General features: G+C 48.3%; 1 long non-coding RNA gene across 1 annotated transcript in view; it reads right to left on the bottom strand.

Moving 5' to 3' along the window:
- Positions 1 to 17,847: 17,847 nt before the first annotated feature.
- The window catches only part of LOC147250101 (uncharacterized), a 715-nt gene continuing 85 nt past the window's right edge, over positions 17,848 to 18,477 (bottom strand). The window contains exons 2-3 of the long non-coding RNA XR_015119380.1: positions 18,231 to 18,394; positions 17,848 to 18,082 (exon numbers count right to left, since the gene is read on the bottom strand). This is a non-coding gene — a long non-coding RNA (uncharacterized LOC147250101). The remainder of the gene's footprint in view (positions 18,083 to 18,230; positions 18,395 to 18,477) is intronic.

The following is an 18,477-nucleotide window of genomic DNA, read 5'->3' as shown; positions in this document are numbered from 1 at the left end:
AGAGGGCGATGATGGACCACTCTTGGGTCCCTGGCCAGTTGAACACATTTGTGAGTGTAATAAAAAAGTGCAGGTTCTGTACCACACACACACACACACACACACACACACACACACACACACACACACACACACACACACACACACACAGTTAATGCTGGTTGGTTAATGGCAGGAACTGATACACAACATACACAGTTATAAGGATATGAACTTGTAATGAACACATGACAGTGACAGGATTGTTGTATTGAGTGTTTCAAACTCCTCTCAAGTTCTATCATGTTCCCAAAATGCTTGTCTGCTGAAAACCTGAAGGAAACTGCATCTCTTTCACTGTGACCTCATCCGTCTCCTTCTCTGATCCTGAAGGGCAGGATTCATCTGATGAATTTCTGCAGCTCCAGTAGCACCAAAGTCAGGACCAGGAAAAGGAACGGCCTCGAATGGCAGATGGGCTACAGAGAGTAAGAAGCCATTAGGAAGCTGTCAGCGCCCGGACTGCTGAGGAAGTCCATGGGTGGAAAATGACTGAAGGGTGTCACTGCTTGTCCTCCTCGTAGTAGAGCAGGACTAGAACCTCCCTCCTAGTAGAGCAGGAGTAGAACCTCCTTCCTTGTAGAGCAGGACTAGAACCTCCATCCTAGTAGAGCAGGAGTAGAACCTCCCTCCTGGTAGAGCAGGGGTAGAACCTCCCTCCTGGTAGAGCAGGACAAGAACCTCCCTCCTAGTAGAGCAGGAGCAGAACCTCCCTCCTAGTAGAGCAGGAGTAGAACCTCCCTCCTAGTAGAGCAGGTGGAGAACCTCCCTCCTAGTAGAGCAGGTGGAGAACCTCCCTCCTAGGAGAGCAAGAGTAGAACCTCCCTCCTAGTAGAGCAGGACTAGAACCTCCCACCAAGTAGAGCAGCTGCAGAAGCTCACTCCTAGTAGAGCAGGACTAGAACCTCCCTCCTGGTAGAGCAGGTGGAAAACCTCCCTCCTAGTAGAGCAGGAGTAGAAACACCCTCCTAGTAGAGCAGGTGGAGAACCTCCCACCTAGTAGAGCAGGACTAGAACCTCCCACCTTGTACAGTTCCTCCTCTCACATAGCAGGTGGAGAACCTCCCTCCTAGTATACTAGGACTAGAACCTCCCTGCTACTAGAGCAGGAGAAGAACCTCCCTCCTAGTAGAGCAGGACCTGAACCTCCCTCCTAGTAGAGCAGGAGTAGAACCTCCCTCCTAGTAGAGCAGAGGTAGAACCTCCCTCCTGGTAGAGCAGGACTAGAACCTCCCTCCTAGTAGAGCAGGAGCAGAACCTCCCTCCTACTAGAGCAAGAGTAGAACCTCCCTCCTAGTAGAGCAGGGGTAGAACCTCCCTCCTGGTAGAGCAGGACTAGAACCTCCCTCCTAGTAGAGCAGGAGAAGAACCTCCCTCCTACTAGAGCAAGAGTAGAACCTCCCTACTAGTAGAGCAGGACTAGAACCTCTCTCCCAGTAGAGCAGGTCTACAACCTTCCTCCTGGTAGAGCAGGACTAGAATCTCCCTCCTAGTTGAGCAGGACTAGCACCTCCCTTCCTAGTAGAGCAGCTGCAGAACCTCCCTCCTAGTAGAGCAGGTGTAGAACCTCCCTCCTAGTAGCGCAGGACTGGAACCTCCCACCTAGTAGAGCAGGACTAGAACCTCCCTCCTCGTAGAGCAGGACTACAACCTCTCTCCTAGTAGAGCAGGTCAAGAACCTCCCTCCTAGTAGAGCAGGACTAGAACCTCCCTCATGGTAGATCAGGACTAGAACCTCCCACCTAGTAGAGCAGGTGTAGAACCTCCCTCCTAGTAGAGCAGGTGGAGAACCTCCCTCCTGGTAGAGCAGGTGGAAAACCTCCCTCCTAGTAGAGCAGGTGTAGAACTTCCCTCCTAGTAGAGCAGGTGTAGAACCTCCCTCCTAGTAGAGCAGGACTAGAACCTCCCTCCTAGTAGAGCAGGGGTAGAACCTCACTCCTGGTAGAGCAGGAGTAGAACCTCCCTCCTAGTTGAGCAGGACTAGAACCTCCCACCTAGTACAGTAGGACTACAACGTCCCTCCTAGTAGAGCAGGTGTAGAACCTCCCTCCTAGTAGAGCAGGTGGAGAACCTCCCTCCTAGCAGAGCAGGTGTAGAACCTCCCTCCTAGTAGAGCAGGACTAGAACCTCCCACCTAGTAGAGCAGGACTAGAACCTCCCTCATGGTAGAGCAGGACTAGAACCTCCCACCTAGTAGAGCAGGTGTAGAACCTCCCTCCTAGTAGAGCAGGACTAGAACCTCCCTTATGGTAGAGCAGGACTAGAACCTCCCACCTAGTAGAGCAGGTGTAGAACCTCCCTCCTAGTAGAGCAGGTGGAGAACCTCCCTCCTAGTAGAGCAGGTGGAAAACCTCCCTCCTAGTAGAGCAGGTGTAGAACTTCCCTCCTAGTAGAGCAGGAGTAGAACCTCCCACCTAGTACAGCAGGACTACAACGTCCCTCCTCGTAGAGCAGGTGTAGAACCTCCTTCCTAGTAGAACAAGAGTAGAACCTCCCTCCTAATAGAGCAGGACTACAACCTCCCACCTAGTAGAGCAGGACTAGAACCTCCCTCCTAGTCGAGCAGGAGTAGAAACTCCCTCCTAGTAGAGCAGGTTTAGAACCTCCCTCCTAGTAGAGCAGGACTAGCACCTCCCCCCTAGTAGAGCAGGGGTAGAACCTCCCTCCTAGTAGAGCAGGACTAGAACCTCCCACCTAGTAGAGCAGCTGCAGAGCCTCCCTCCTAGTAGAGCAGGACTAGAACATCCCTCCTAGTAGAGCAGGAGTAGAACCTCCCTCCTAGTAGAGCAGGTCTAGAACCTCCCTTCTAGTAGAGCAGGTGTAGAACCTCCCTCCTAGTAGAGCAGGACTAGCACCTCCATCCTAGTAGAGCAGGAGTAGAACCTCCCTCTTAGTAAAGCAGGACTAGAACCTCCCTCCAAGTAGAGCAGGTGTATAACCTCCCTCCTAGTAGAGCAGCAGTAGAACCTCCCTCCTAAAAGAGCAGGTGGAGAACTTCCCTCCTGGTAGAGGTGGAGCAGATCTTGGATCAGTGGGAATGGAGAGAGAGCAGGACAGAGACAAAGACAGAGAATGGAGGAAGACAGAGAGACAGAAGGAAAGAGAGGGACAGAGAGAAAGAGGGAGAGAAAGGAGGAGAGACTGATAGACAGAGACAAAGACAGAGAATGGAGGAAGACAGAGAGACAGAAGGAAAGAGGGACAGAGATAAAGAGGGAGAGAAAGGAGGAGAGACTGATGGACAGAGACAAAGACAGAGAATGGAGGAAGACAGAGAGACAGAAGGAAAGAGAGGGACAGAGAGAAAGAGGGAGAGAAAGGAGGAGAGACTGATGGACAGAGACAAAGACAGAGAATGGAGGAAGACAGAGAGACAGAAGGAAAGAGAGGGACAGAGAGAAAGAGGGAGAGGAAGGAGGAGAGACTGATGGACAGAGACAAAGACAGAGAATGGAGGAAGACAGAGAGACAGAAGGAAAGAGAGGGACAGAGAGAAAGAGGGAGAGGAAGGAGGAGAGACTGATGGACAGACGGGGATGTGGATGTCAGCTGGAGCCTCTTCAGGTCTGGAGCCTCCTCCAGCAGCACCAGGATCTGGGATGAGGGGAGAAGAAGAGGAGTTAGTAACACGTCTGAGGACAGGAGGAGGAGAGAGAAGCCCAGTGCATCATGGGAGATCCCAGCAGTCTGAGCCTATAGCAGCAGATCTAAGGGCCAGCCTAAGCAGTCCTGACTATAAGCCTGATCAACAAGGAGGTCTTTAGTCTGCTCTTAAACCTAGAGAGGGGGTCTGGGTCCTGGACTGAAACTGTAGCCCTTTTGACCAGAAAGTAGGCCTGAAAAATTGCAAGCCAGAAAGGGGCAAATCAGCCATCCAGAGTCAGTGCTTTTACTTTCTTCCAGTCTGTATTTGAATGTTGGTCTTCCTTTACACCTTGACTCACACAATATCTAGGAATTCTTCCTTTAACTGGCAAGAACCTTCTCTGGACCAGTCTTTAATAAATAATTCTGTGTTGTGATTTTTGATCCGAAACCACATGGTGGATGTTGTTATAACTCAGATCCTCACACACACCCAACCTCTGACTTGAAGCCAAGTGTGAAGCTGATTTTGGGTGGGGATGGGCTTACTGGCATGAAGAAATGCATCCTCTCCAGGGAAACTCTTGTTGTGTGTGCTGTAGAAGGAGGTTCTACACATGTTCTCTCTCAGGGGTTGGAGTGTTTGCGTCTCTGGATGAGTTGATGTATTGAGACGTATCAATCACCAAATCCTCCATGCAGGAACTGGAAAAGTTCTGATGGAACATTAGATGGCATCACATGAGGAGTGCCACAGAACATGGATTTCTTCAATTTGATTGGGAGTGTGGGTTTGAGGGCCATTGTTCCAGAGGTAAGCATAACAAGGTCGCCAGTGAGGTGCAGCTCACTCTACCAGGCCTCCATCTCTGGTAAAGTCATCTGCTTGGCTGATGAAGCAATCTCTATATCTCCAGTTTGAGGGAGAGATGTACTCAAGGATGTCTTGGATCCAACGGATGACAAGTATTTCGTACTGACAAGACTCTGATTGCAGTGAGGTCAGACCAGTGGTGGAGTTGGTCCATATCACCGAGCTGTAGAGAGGAGGAGGCAGTGCGGTTGGTAGCCTCCTTGCCAACTCCTGTGAGCGCTGCACAAACTCTAAATGGAGAATACGGATCTGACATCCTGGAGCCACCTGTGTAGGAGCCATAATGGTAGAGATAAGAACCTGCACACCTGAACTCCCCACTTGGAAGTCCTAGAAGCGTTGCGGTACGCCACACGGGTCTTGGTCATGACTTGGTCTCGGTTTGAGTGATCAACACTAACTCCTTGATCAGTGAAGGATCTTTGTCTTCACTGAGTTTGTGACACTGTGACATTTTAATGTCCCCCAGATGTGGAAGTTCTTTTTACCATGATGTCCAAGCTTTCCTGAGCGCACCAAGAAGGCATGGGTCATCCCTTTTCTGGATTTCGGTGCAAGTGTATGACATGAGTGAGCCCAAGAGACACGTACCGACCGGCCAGTATCCTCCACAGTGCCAGAGTGTAAGAGTCTGTCACTCAACAGGTCTGTGATTGTGCCCTAAGGTGTCTGAGCAGCAGTACCATAGCAAACCTGCTGCCCCTCCCGAGCTGTGTTCTCTAAATGAGCCTCCATTGGGTGGTGCTGAACCACTGAGGGGAAGTTACTGACATTTTGTGATCACAAAGGAGGCTTTGGCCTGCTCTTCAGTTGGGGGACGAAGCATCCAGCAGTACACATAGAAGGAGAATTAGACTGTGGGCGCGGCATCTTCCTGACCCTCTTTACACTTCTCATCACATATTGGACCCTAGAATATGGAGGCAGGATCTGTCCTCAGCCAAAAGTGTAGCAGAACACCCAGGAAAGAGGGGCCAAGAACCAGACCAGGATGAGGTTTTCATTTAGGATTTATTCAGGTGCATTCATCTTGCGAATGAGCGGTGTTGCATAATGACCAGTTCAACTGCCCTCCAGCCAAATGGTTTGAGTATTGAGAAGGACTCACGCATCCTTGTGTCTTTTGGAACAAGTGGCAACACATGGACAGTATTATGAAGGTCAGCGTTTGACGATAAAGAAGCTTCTGGAATCATTCCATATAAATGGAAGCAGGACCATTCCCTTGACCCAGACCCACGCGTTCTACAGGACCCACTAGATCCTGGTGATCACAGCTGATAAGGAGCAACAGTTGAACTCCAGCAAAGTCTGGATCAGCAAACCATGCAAATGTCATCCTCACCTTCATCCTGATCCTCACCCTCTAAAAATTAATCGAAAAGAGCTTTGATTATAAAAAGAAATAAAACAAAATAAAAGTAGAATTTTCAACAAAACAGTTAATAATTCAATAATTCCCATAATGTGACTTTTGTGTTTAAATTACTTTGCATATGCCACACATTTGATCACCTTGGGGGTTAACATTAATTTCCTGGAGAGTGACACCAAGATAACCATTCGGTAACCCAAGTAACCTTAACCACTCATCCAAAGTCATTCAACTTAAATCAGAGTTTTCCAGCTGCATGGTCAAGTTTCACCCCACAATGACAGGCAGTGATTCATCGCTCACTCATCTTTGTCCTCGCTGAGAATGAAAGATAAGAATGTGCCATGCTAGAATCCTCCAGCTGTACCTTCAGCACAGTGGTGCTTCTGGCTTGTTCGGTGTTCTAAGCGAGATCCCTCCGATGGTTACTGGCGCCCACCCACCAACACAAGCCCAAATATCAGGACCAGAACTGAACTGGCCTGGTGTTCCACCCCACAACACTCATCCTCTCAAGTCTCTGCTGCTGTCAGCAGCCAGCACGCACCTCCAGACTTGTTGTTGGATAACAATCTTGGCAGCCATGCTGGCTGCTCCTACAGCCATGTGGTTGGTTTACAGTAAACCCTTCCTCTGGCCAATACAACTCAAATATCACAGCTTTTATATTCAATTTAACTCAGTCCATCTGGTGCATTTAGCCTCCAACCTCCATGTGGGCACGTGTTCTAATCGCTGAGGAGGTCAGAAGCTGCACAGCCGCACTGATGAGAGCAGGCCGCACTTCTCTCTCATCAGTGAGTGCGAGGGCTCCTCAGCGGTTTGGCTGATGGGGTATGTGTGAAATCTGTCCTGTTATTTTCTCCCTGTGCCTCCTGGTGTTCTTGAGGGCCGTCACTGGGATTGGCCTGGGGCGACTGTGTTTAAGCCTGATTGGATGGATGTTTACACCACTGGGGGCGGTTGGCTCATTAACTGAGGGGGTGGGAGCCTGCAACTGACTGATTGGACTTCTTATTACAAGACTGTGTTTTCTTTATGAGCATGTGTGTGGTGGACTCAGCACTGAAGCCTTCACAAGCTGCTCTCCTCCCTCATAGTGAAAAGAACAATGACAGGCAACACTACCATAAATAATGACTCCAGTTACAGGCAAGCCTAAAACAGCAGTGTGGCATTTGGTGGAGGAGTCCTGACCTTCTCCTCAGTGGGCTGCGGTCGGTCTGATCCAGAGACCTCAAGCCCTCAGCTGTAAGGCTTCAGCTCTGTGGGCTGACATAGACACTACGCTGACCACACTGTCACCACACCCTGAAAAAGCAGTCGTCTACACAAGGGTTCTCCGCTGAGGGTCCGTCACTGGGAATTGTTACAGAACTGCTAACTGCGGAGCTGCTTTCCCGTTCCGACCGGCGATCTGCCTCTACTGGCACAGCAGCGTGGGTTGCAAGTGTCTCGCTGATGCCACGAACCAAGAATAGAGACTGTTGAGTTAAGGTTAGCAAAAGATTGTGGCTTGGGTTAAAATTAGTTAAGGTCAGGGAATGTCAGAGAAAGCACCGTTGTTAGGAGCCAGCCTCACACACATGTTGAGCCAGCCACCATTTCCAAGCTGTATTTCAATGTTTGTGCTGATGGCTTTTGGTGAAATGTGCACATGCAGCAGGCAGGAGGTGAGGCTCATCCGCTTGCACCCGTTCTCAACACAGAGCATTTTTGATGCTTCTGGCTTCTTCACAACTTAAATGTGGACTTTTGATTGGGGCTTCGTCCAGGTATTGTCAACCATCCTGGTCAACACACGTCAGGAGCGTCAGGGTCCTACGCCTCCAGAGTGTCTCAACTCTTGTTACTTCAGGTTTTACTCTAACCTGGAAGTGAACTGGTGGATGAGATGGTCCAGATAGAACACGGCAGGCCATCAACACCGTGCTCCAGGGATTGTAAGCATTGTTGGCCCTTTAGTCTCCATTCGCTTTCAGCTAAATATATGTGGCTGGCTCTTTCTACGTTCTTGAGTCACAAAGCAGTGATGCAGGAGAGAAAAGCATCACATCAAATAATATTTCTGTTTCCACTGTGAGCTTGATGTGAAGACCAACATTGTATGTGATGAAGTCGGATCCCTCAAAGAAAGGTTCTGCCGAGGCCCAAAGGCATGGGAATGTTTCTCATCCCCTGCAGAACCGTTCTTTTAAGAGAGAGAGAGAAAGAGACAAAAAAAGAAAGAGTGGAGGAGAGAAAGAGAGAGAGAAAAAAATGCATGCAGTTTTCATGTCATGACTGAACCATGGTCACCTCGTTTCTGTTTTACATTTATGATAAGTCTTTGAACAAGATTGTGTGTGTGTGTGTGTGTGTGTGTGTGTGTGTGTGTGTGTGTGTGTGTGTGCGTGCGTGCATGTGTTTAGACAGCTGGTAAGAAGCATTTGATGTGTGTGTTTTGGTTTGCCCATAGCTCCTAATCCTCCTCTTCACAGTGACAGCCCACTCAGTGGAATCAAAAAGGGGCGGCTGGTAGTCTTCTTTAGATGATATGGAGGAACTAGAACCGTTCTCCCGCGTGACTGGTTGGTTCTAACTCGGAGTGAACAGATACGAAGAGGAACAGGAGGAACCCATTGACGAGGTCCCCAGTGTGACGGACAGAGACGGACAGACGCAGGACGGAGCCTGGATGGCCTGCTGACACACCCACAGCATCACAGGATCTTGAACTGAAACAGATCCACTCAGGTGACTCTAGTCCGACAGTGAAAACTGGCCTAGAGAGGAAAGGACTGACTGGAGACTAGAAGGGCGTGCAGGAGGATCAAAATGCCATAAGTGGGCAAATGGAACTAGAACACAAGGATGTGGGACTTGTGAGGGAGTCTAGCACAGGGAGTCCAGCAGGACTGAGAGGAGAAGTGGTGCTGGACCTGACAGAACAGCTCCGCAGCTCAGATGTGTGTTGCTGAAGTTGTATAAATCTTGATGACCTAAGTTTAACTGACTCTGACGTTTCTAGTCATCTATTTGCCAGTTGTTCCCTTTGGAAGCAAAATGCACCTCAAGAGAAACTCATGTTTGTGTGGGACTCAGAGCCAAATTAGAAGGGGGACCTACCGGGACTGGAACTGAACAGAAGCAGCTTCAGTCCAACAAACAGGTGGAAAATACAGAGAGGAGCTCCAAAAACCCACTACCCCATGGAAAACCTCCCGCTTTTGCTTTAGAGGCATGATATTTTGACGGCTCCGAAGCGTTGTCATGGCAGCTGCCCCGGGAGGCTGCAGGGAGGCGGACAGCTCGGTGAAGTGGCAACTGTGTTATGATGTCACTGCCAAGACGTGGTGGATGGTGAGTCCGATTGCTGCCTCCTAATTTCTTTACTGCTCTGCATGGAATTTGGATCCTTGGCTGTGTCTTCATTCTTGAATGATATTGAGTGGTGTGTGTGTGTGTGTATGTGTGTGTGTGTGCGCGCACGCGTGTCTGAACCCTGATATAGATGTGTACCTGTGTATTCACCACTAGTGTCTGATCGAAGCTTTCCGGTACCTGCAACTGATTACAACTTGGGTTCTAGTTTTATTTTTCTTAAGTTATGGCCAATATTTCTATTAGCAATAAAATGTATACCCACATACATTTCTGGGACCTTTTGTGACAAGGAAGTATTTAAATCTTTCCCGAAAGTAATGCTACTAAAACCCCAGCGTGAAAGTACTCTCTTACTAGACAGCTGTCCTCTTGTCAGAAACCCTCTGTTAAAAGAAATTTGCCAATTTTTGTCAGGAACGTCTAAGAGTTCACCTCATGTTAGCAGCTTGTTTTCAGAAGTCGGTTCCCCTGTGAGTTTTTACCTCTTTTGTTTTGGTGAGGGTTCCTCATAAAGGCTTATTCTGTGCAAACAATAACTGTTCTCACATTGTGAATATTGAAGTATATTTCTGCCATTTGCTCCCTCTTAATTCTACAAACGGTCTCTGTAAGTGTCCTACTTGAGTCGTTCTGGCTTGCTTCTATCTTGTTTGTTCATGGTCTTGCCCAGTTGGACTTTAACCACTTTAACCAGTGAAGCAGTGCTGAAGTTTCTCTCCTTCCTTCTGCCAAGAAAACATATCGTCTCCATCATCTCCATCGTCTCCATCGTCTCATGAAGCGGGTCCAGCATGGTCAAATGCTTCAAAGTCGCTACGTTTTAGTCTGAATGGCTGACAAAAAGTCTGTGGTTAACATCAAGACTAAGATATTTTAGTGTTTCAAATAATCAATTTTAGCTTTGTTAATTTGTCTTTAACGTGACAGCTGCCAGTAAGAGGCTGAACGAGGCAGCAGAGGTTGAGCTGGGTAGCGTTGAAGTGATTCCAACCTTTTGACAGGATGACATTAGTTTCACTCTTGCTCTGCTAGTTTCAGGTGCTTGACTTTATCTCTCTGTTCCCAGGGTTAGACTCCAGCCAGAGAACGTACAGAAGTACCTAAGGGAAAACATGCAGGGAAACGAGCCTCTCAGCAAGGCAAGGCAAGGCAGTTTTCTCTGTAGCCTGTTTTCACCACCAGTTTGTCTCCAGGCTTCATGGCATCATAACAACATCCTCTGCCCTCAGAGCCTCACATCGACTGAGGAGAAACTCCATAGAAAACCTTTAACAGGGAAAAATGGGAGAAACCTCAGCTAGCACAACATTAGCTGTTAGCTTGCTAATCAAGCTGTTGACCGCGCAGCCTTAGCAGTATGTCCATTTGTGTGTGCAACGCCAGGATGCTGCATGTGGGCGGGTCTCGATTGGGGTCAGAGTTAAACCCCTAAGCTTGAGTTTGTGAAATTTGATAATGGTGAAGTACAGTAAAATCAGTTTCATGACAAGAAGTTGCTCTCACATCCAAACTTTTTCATTTTTGGGGAAATCTAACAGCCAGAAAGAGAAAATGAAAAAGGATCTATTGGAAAAAGATATCCATGTACCAGTAACATTTCATGGAGAGTGAAGAGCTTCCACTTACGATATTTAGGACTGCCTGGCGTTTGAGTGCCTTTAACAAGCATATTCATGCATTACAAGCAGGTTTCACATCGCTTTTCAACTCCAACTCTTCCTCTCTGTCACAGACATGTCTGCCTTCATTCCCTTCTGATCTCCTGCTTCTCCCTCAATCAGACCTCCAGGCTATTCAGGTCTAAACATGAGACTGGGTGGTCAGTGGCGTGTAGGAGGGCAGCAGGCAGTAATGACCTTTAGTGATGTCAACTGGAAGACTGGAACCTCTCATCAACAGAGCAGAGACAAAGACGGACTTATTTATGTCTGCAAGGTCACTGTGAAGGTCAACTACATCAGACACTCACTGCCAACAAGTAAATCCACGATTACAGTCAGAGCAGACGTGATTATCTGAATGCAGTCAGTAGACGTGAGCAGGAGCAGGTTTGTTTGGACAGCTCAGCTTGTACCGCAGTCACCCTAATGATTAACATCAATCAATCTTCTTATTCATCTGGGATAAAGAGTATTATCATAAGAATACTCAGTAACTCAGACACTGAGGAAACAGGACTGTGAAAATCTGTCCTCTCAGTGTTGCTGACGTTGGTGTCGCCTCGTCACGATAACGTCTCTTCATCTGGTCGTGCAGGTTTCTGCACGTGTCTGTTGAGCAGGTGAGGAGCAACGTAGCTCTGTCCTGCTTTAAGATGAGTCTTTCCTGCAGGATGTGGCTCCGGCGTCCTCCATGGAGGTTTAGAGGCAGAAGTGAGGACATCCTGACATCTGACAGCAAAACATCAACTAAACAAATGGAATGATCAATGTTTGAACCACAGATACGGAGAGGTAGGGCTGTAAATACGCATTTATTCTGACTGAGGTCGCATGACGACTCACACAAACACTCGTGCCATTATTCACTATTTATTTGTTCATTTAAATACATTTTTTTCCATCCATTCATCCATCCATTGTCTTCCGCTTATTCTTATTATTAAGGGTTGCGAGGGGGTGGAGCCTATCCCAGCAGCCTTCCCCCTGGACAGGTCACCAGTCCATGGCAGGGCCAACACATAGAGACAGACAACCATTGGCTCTCCCAGCCACACCTACAGTCAATTTAGAGTCTGGATTAACCTGGTCCCTCTTGATGTCTTTGGACTGTGGAGGAAGCTGGAGTACCAGAGAGAACCCAGCAGGAACAGGGAGAACATGGAGACTCACCCAGAAAGACCCCGTGCTGCAGCCGGGGCTCCACCCACAACCTTCTTGATGGGGCCACGGTGAGGACCACTGCTCCACCGGGCCGCCCCAGTTTACATATCATCATTCCATACTATTTATTGTTTCAGTGGAATTCTTTGTTTTTAAATATTTTTGACTTGTTTCACCCCTGAAAGACAGATTTCTGACAGTCCTCTGCATACAGCTTGAGAGAGTTTGTACCACAGTTTGAAAATCCCTGCCCTTCATCTTGCTACATCTGCAGAGGGGGACTAAGCTGCCTGGCAGGTGTGTGAGGGCCTTGTCTGCTAACCCAGCAGTGCTTAGTTGAGGAGTCATAACTGGGTGGTGCTCATCAGACAGGTGGAGTTAAACTCCAGGGCTACTAAACTTAGAGATAGAAGTTGGTCTGGCTGACAATGATGATGGTGATGATGATGTTTGGCCATCAGGCAGTTTGCAAGGAGGAAAGTGGCATTTGGCCAGAAGGTCTGATGAAGATTTAGCTGTGGGGTTGTGACGAAGACCCATGGCCACGAACCAGAGAGTCTCATGGCTGAGCAACGCATCCAACATGTTCTGATGTGCAGGAAGTAACAACTTCACGTTCATCATCCAGATTTCTGGTTTCAAGTTGACCCTGAAGAAGAAATAGTCAGCTGACTTTGGCTCTGTCCTTAAACATCAGAAGACATTTAAGTGAAAAGTTTTATTCTGCATTTTTTAGATAAATTTGGTTCCATCATAACAATCAAAAATCCAGTCAAGTCAGGTTCATTTGTTCAGCACCAAGTCCCAACCAAAGTTCTGTCCTGACTCTTTCCAAGTAGAGCAGGCCCAGCACCTCCCTCCTTCAATGAACCTTCACCCAACAATTCTCCATCAGCAAGCACATCCAGAACCTTCCTGTACCAGCAGGAAGGTGGAGCAGATCCAGGATCAGTGGGGACGGAGAGAGAGCAGGAGAGCAGGACAGAGACAAAGACAGAGAATGGAGGAAGACAGAGAGATAGAAGGAGAGAGAGGGACAGAGATAAAGAGGGAGAGAAAGGAGGAGAGACTGATGGACAGAGACAAAGACAGAGAATGGAGGAAGACAGAGAGACAGAAGGACAGAGAGGGACAGAGATAGAGAGAGAGACAGGAGGAGAGACTGATGGACAGAGACAAAGACAGAGAATGGAGGAAGACAGAGAGACAGAAGGAAAGAGAGGGACAGAGATAAAGAGAGAGAAAAAGGAGGCGAGACTGATGGACAGAGACAAAGACAGGGAATGGAGGAAGACAGAGAGACAGAAGGAAAGAGAGGGACAGAGATAAAGAGGGAGAGAAAGGAGGAGAGACTGATGGACAGAGACAAAGACAGAGAATGGAGGAAGACAGAGAGACAAGGAAAGAGAGGGACAGAGATAAAGAGAGAGAGAAAGGAGGAAAGACTGATGGACAGAGACAAAGACAGAGAATGGAGGAAGACAGAGAGACAGAAGGACAGAGAGGGACAGAGATAGAGAGAGAGAGAGACAGGAGGAGAGACTGATGGACAGACGGGGACGTGAGCAGGTGGAGCAACGGGTGGCAGCTGGAGCCTCTTCAGGTCTGGAGCCTCCTCCAGCAGCACCAGGATCTGGGATGAGGGGAGAAGAAGAGGAGTTAGTAACATGTATGAGGAAAGGAGGAGAAGAGAGAAGCCCAGTGCCCAGGATGTGTCTGATCTTAGCGATGTTACGTAGATGGAAGAAGGCGTCCTGGAGATTTGTTGAATGTGGGAGTTAAAGGATCCTGGTCAAAGAGAACTCCTAGGTTCCTGACGGTGGTGCTGGGGGCCAGGATGGTGCCATCCAGGGTACCTGTCTCATCAGATCAGGTGGTCCTCAGGTGTTTGGGCCCAGCACAAGAACTTCAGTTTATCAGAGTTTAATAAAGGAAATGATGGTCCTCCATGTTTTCTGTCCTTCAGACAGGCCTCCAGTTTAGTCAGCTGGTTTGTTCCATGTGGATCATTGATGAGTTCAGCTGAGTGTCGTCTGCATAGCAGTGAACATGAATGGAGTGTTTCCTGATCATGTGACCAAGAGGAAGCAGGTCAAGGGTGAAGAGGACTGGTCCAAGCACAGACCCTTGTGGAACACCAGAACTGACTGTAGTGGTCTCAGAGGAACCATCATTAACTGGTACCAACTGAGATGACCTAGTAAATATGACCTGAACCAGTTCAGTGTGGTTCCTTTAATACCAGTGACAGGTTCCAGTCTCTGTAGAAGGATATGGTGGTCAGTGGTATCAAAGCTGCACTGAGATCTAATCAGACCAGCACAGAGACCAGTCCCTCCTCTGGGACCAGTAGGAGGTCACAAACATATAAGCCAGGATGTAAAGATGTTCAGCTGATATGTTTACTAACCTCGCTGCAATGCCTTCACCCAGCATCACAATGACAACATGGTAGCATGACATCAGTAGCACCCTTAAGTACATCCAGCGTTCATCTGGACTCTCCAGAGTTCCATCAACAGGTCAGACAAGCATTCCAGGAGAATGATCCTCAGATGATGTCATCATGCCATCATACAAAGCTGTGTCATCAAAGATGTTGAGGATGAAGTTGCCAGGGTGACAGCTGGTCCCACGTCACACAGCACCAATATTCAGGGGGACCTGAGCATCTCCCACTGAGGAGCGTCCTCACCTCGACTGGTCAGCAGCTCCTCAAGTCACTCTGACTCTCAGGGGACCAAAGCCTCTTGTGCTTACTTCATAACAGAAGACCTTGATGCCACAGGAGCAGCAGCTGAGCTCGGTTTTGCTGAGCTTTTGGTAACTGAAGTTCTCAGCTGGCTGTCGTGCTGCTGAGTGTGTTGCCAGGACAGTGAAATCGGTGTTAGGCCGGTGAAACCATGATGTTCAGCTGCAGTGACGTTTTCTGTGTTGCTGGAAACCTGCTACAACTGAACAAGATGTTCTCGTTAAGTATCCTTCAACGGTGAACAGAAAAAAAGCATGCAGCTGCAAGATTCCTCCAGATGTGGTGTTCACAGAGAGTTTCTTGAAACGTGAGCGCCGTGGTGGAGTGTGGAGCAGCAGAAAGAGGCTGAGCTGTGTAAGCTCAGCTGATCAGTCTTAAACCAGATAATTCCTGCTCCAACATCTGTCCTCCACCTGCTTAGGGCGGCACAGCTGTATCTCCCTGCTCATCCCTGGACCAGACCAGGCTGGTGGAGCTGGAGGTCGGCCAAACGGTCCTCATGAGTGGGGAAATGCTGCTATCTAGTGGGAGCGTGTGTGTAGTTTTAGGCTACCATTTGAACAAAACTATGACCGACATGTGGGCCATTAATCACAAGATTAATACCAATTAATTCAAAGTTAATCACAAGATTAATACCAATTAATTCAAAGTTAATCACAGGATTAATACAAATTAATTCAAAGTTAATCACAAGATTAATACAAATTAATTAGAAGGTTAATCACAAGATTAATACAAAAGCATTAAAATGAAGCTAAATAAATAGATCATGTGTGTATGTGTGTGTATGTGTCTATATGTGTGTGTATGTGTCTATATGTGTGTGTGAATGTGTCTGTGTGTGTATGTGTGTGTGTCTATGTGTGTGTATGTGTCTATGTGTGTGTGTGTCTATGTGTGTGTATGTGTCTATGTGTGTGTGTGTCTATGTGTGTGTGTGTCTGTGTCTATGTGTGTGTATGTGTGTGTGTCTATTTTTGTGTGTATGTGTCTATATGTGTGTGTGTCTGTGTGTGTGTGTCTATTTGTGTATGTGTCTATATGAGTGTATGTGTGTGTCTATGTGTGTGTATGTGTCTATATGTGTGTTTGTGTGTCTATGTGTGTGTCTATGTGTGTGTATGTGTCTATATGTATGTGTCTATATATGTGTATGTGTCTATGTCTGTGTGTGTGTCTATGTGTGTGTATGTGTCTATATGTGTGTGTATGTGTCTATGTGTATGTCTATGTATCTATATGTGTGTGTATGTCTCTATGTGTGTGTGTGTCTAAGTATGTGTATGTGTCTATGTGTGTGTATGTATCTATGTGTGTATATGTCTATGTGTGTGTCTATGTGTGTGTATCTGTGTGTGTGTGTGTGAGTGAGTGTGTATGTGTCTATGTGTATGTGTGTGTGTGTGTGTGTGTGTGTGTGTGTGTGTGTGCGTGTACTCCTGGTCAGGGCGTCAACCCTTGGCAGGGTTCTTGGTTCTGCTCACCTCCCTCTCAATGAGTGTCATGAATGTTGGATTCATACCAGCTCAGTTGTTGCTCGGGTCACCAAAGAACCAGAACCAGGGCCCCCATTTGGATGGACCAGACCAGAGACTGCATGTTGTATTGACATTTTTTTCCAAGGAATCAATATCAAATTAGTATTGATCCCAGATGGTGGGACTCCCACTGTGTCACATGATCTTCCTCAGCACACAACACTTCTGCTACACTTGCAATGGCAAAATAATTCTAAGTGTTTCCTGAAATTCATGCTGTTCATCCCTTCCTTGCCCTTTGACCCCATGAATGCATTTAGCTTGTGAGTGGAGTGCTGCGGGTCACCAGTAGAGGGCAGTAGCGCACCTCAGCTGGATCACAATCACTGGGAACCTGGTGGGAGGCTTGTAGGACACAGACGGAGGCAGAGATACGGTTCATTCTGTGACACAGTCTCATAGAGGACTTGTCTTCAACCAACACCCCTTGCAGACCTGCCCCCCCCCCCCCCCACACACACACACACATACACTCATGACCCCCTTGTCCAGTCATAAGCACTGTGAGACCTGATGGGGAGCCTGTTACTTTGACCTTTGACCTCTGTGATAGTTTCTTTTCAGCCTGGAGACCTTATGGACATTTGTGCTGAATTTGGCAACATCACATTCAGGGACGCAGGTATGACCTTGTGACCACCTGGATCACGGCCCTCCCCCAAGTGCTCCGATGTGCTTTAGTGGTAACATGAAGGGAGCCATGTTCTTAGCCGCAGTGTGCAATTTTCATTGTTCCTGCTTGACCCTAAAACAATAACAACAAAAAATGATTTTGTAAAATCAAACCTGCTTCAGTGGGCACACACACCTGACTGACCTCATCACAGTGCCCCACCTGTGCCTGTTCCCCGTGCAGTCCTGCAGACCCAGCCTGGCGAATCCAGCAACATCTGCTGACTCCCCATAATGGTGCTGTCTTACTGTTACTTCAGGCTGTGTGTGTGTGTGTGTGTGTGTGTGTGTGTGTGTGTGTGTGTGTGTGTGTGTGTGTAAAGGCCTCCAGGGGGAGCCAGTGTGCAAACTGAAAGGCTGAGTCAGCGCAACTGCTTCGCTTTTATTCTCACCCCCCCCCCCACACCCACTCTAGTCATGTATTGTGTATGTCAGATGAACCTGCACACGTCACATACATGACGCACATCCGACCAGTAACATGGACGCAACGACATCAAACCCATAAAACTACTGTGAAGCAGGACGTACTTTTGTTCAGTTGAAGTTAGTTTGGGGTTTGGAGTATTCTCAGCTGCGGAGACCAGACCTGCGCCTCCCTCTAACCTCCCCTGACCCTCCTTACCTGGGCGGGTCACCTGGGCGACTCTCTCTCGGCAGGAGAGATGAGGGGAACGCTGTCTAACGTTCTCCATCCAGCTTCTGAGTGCAGCGTGATGGGAGACCTCCACGTGGGGACTGGACTCCTGTCCCACTCCAACACGCATCGTCAGCAATATGGAAATGTGTGAATGCTCCATGTGCAGGTTGATCATGTGGTATTTCAAGGGGGGCTCCTCTGTACTTGGAGGGTCTGTTCCTGGGGTTGGACAGTGACAGAGGTCATTAACACTGCCTGCCTCCGTCCTGTCACTGCTGTGTATTTCATTCATGCCTTGCAGCTGCTAAGCGCAGCAGGGAGGCTGTGTGGTTCTGCCTGGCAGCAAATGTGCCTCCTTTGTTCTCTTTTAGTTCCCTTGTGGTTCCTCTCTTCCAACCTGCACCAACAGGACCGTCCTGACAATGAATAGATAGATGAGAAGCACTCTCAGTACTTCTCAAAGTGTGTGTGTGTGTATGTATATGTGTGTGTGTGTGTGTGTGGGGGGGGGGGCATTAGAGGCAGGAGGGACTTTCAGTGTCCACCCATCTATCCATTTTCTACCTCTTATCCCAGCGGCTTTCAGGCCAGAGGCGGGGTTCACGGACTTTCAGTGTTCCAGGCTGCGTCCGAACTGCCAAGTACCAGCCTACGTCCTCCTGCTACGACCTAAACACGGCGGCACCATTCAGACACCCTAGAAGATTGGTGGTGAAGCACGACCTCTGCTGGCAGAGCACAGATACCGCAATTAGGTAGACAGCAACAACGAAAGCCCCACCTGCTGGCCTGGCTGTGGTACTGCACTCCA

Source organism: Aulostomus chinensis, chromosome 14 (genome assembly GCF_037954235.1).
Source record: "Aulostomus chinensis isolate RoL2024-O1b breed Wild chromosome 14, RoL_Achi_v1.0, whole genome shotgun sequence".
In the NCBI taxonomy this organism is placed as follows: domain Eukaryota; kingdom Metazoa; phylum Chordata; class Actinopteri; order Syngnathiformes; family Aulostomidae; genus Aulostomus; species Aulostomus chinensis.
Note: the sequence above shows the minus strand (reverse complement) of the source record. Positions and strands in the feature narration are given on the sequence as shown.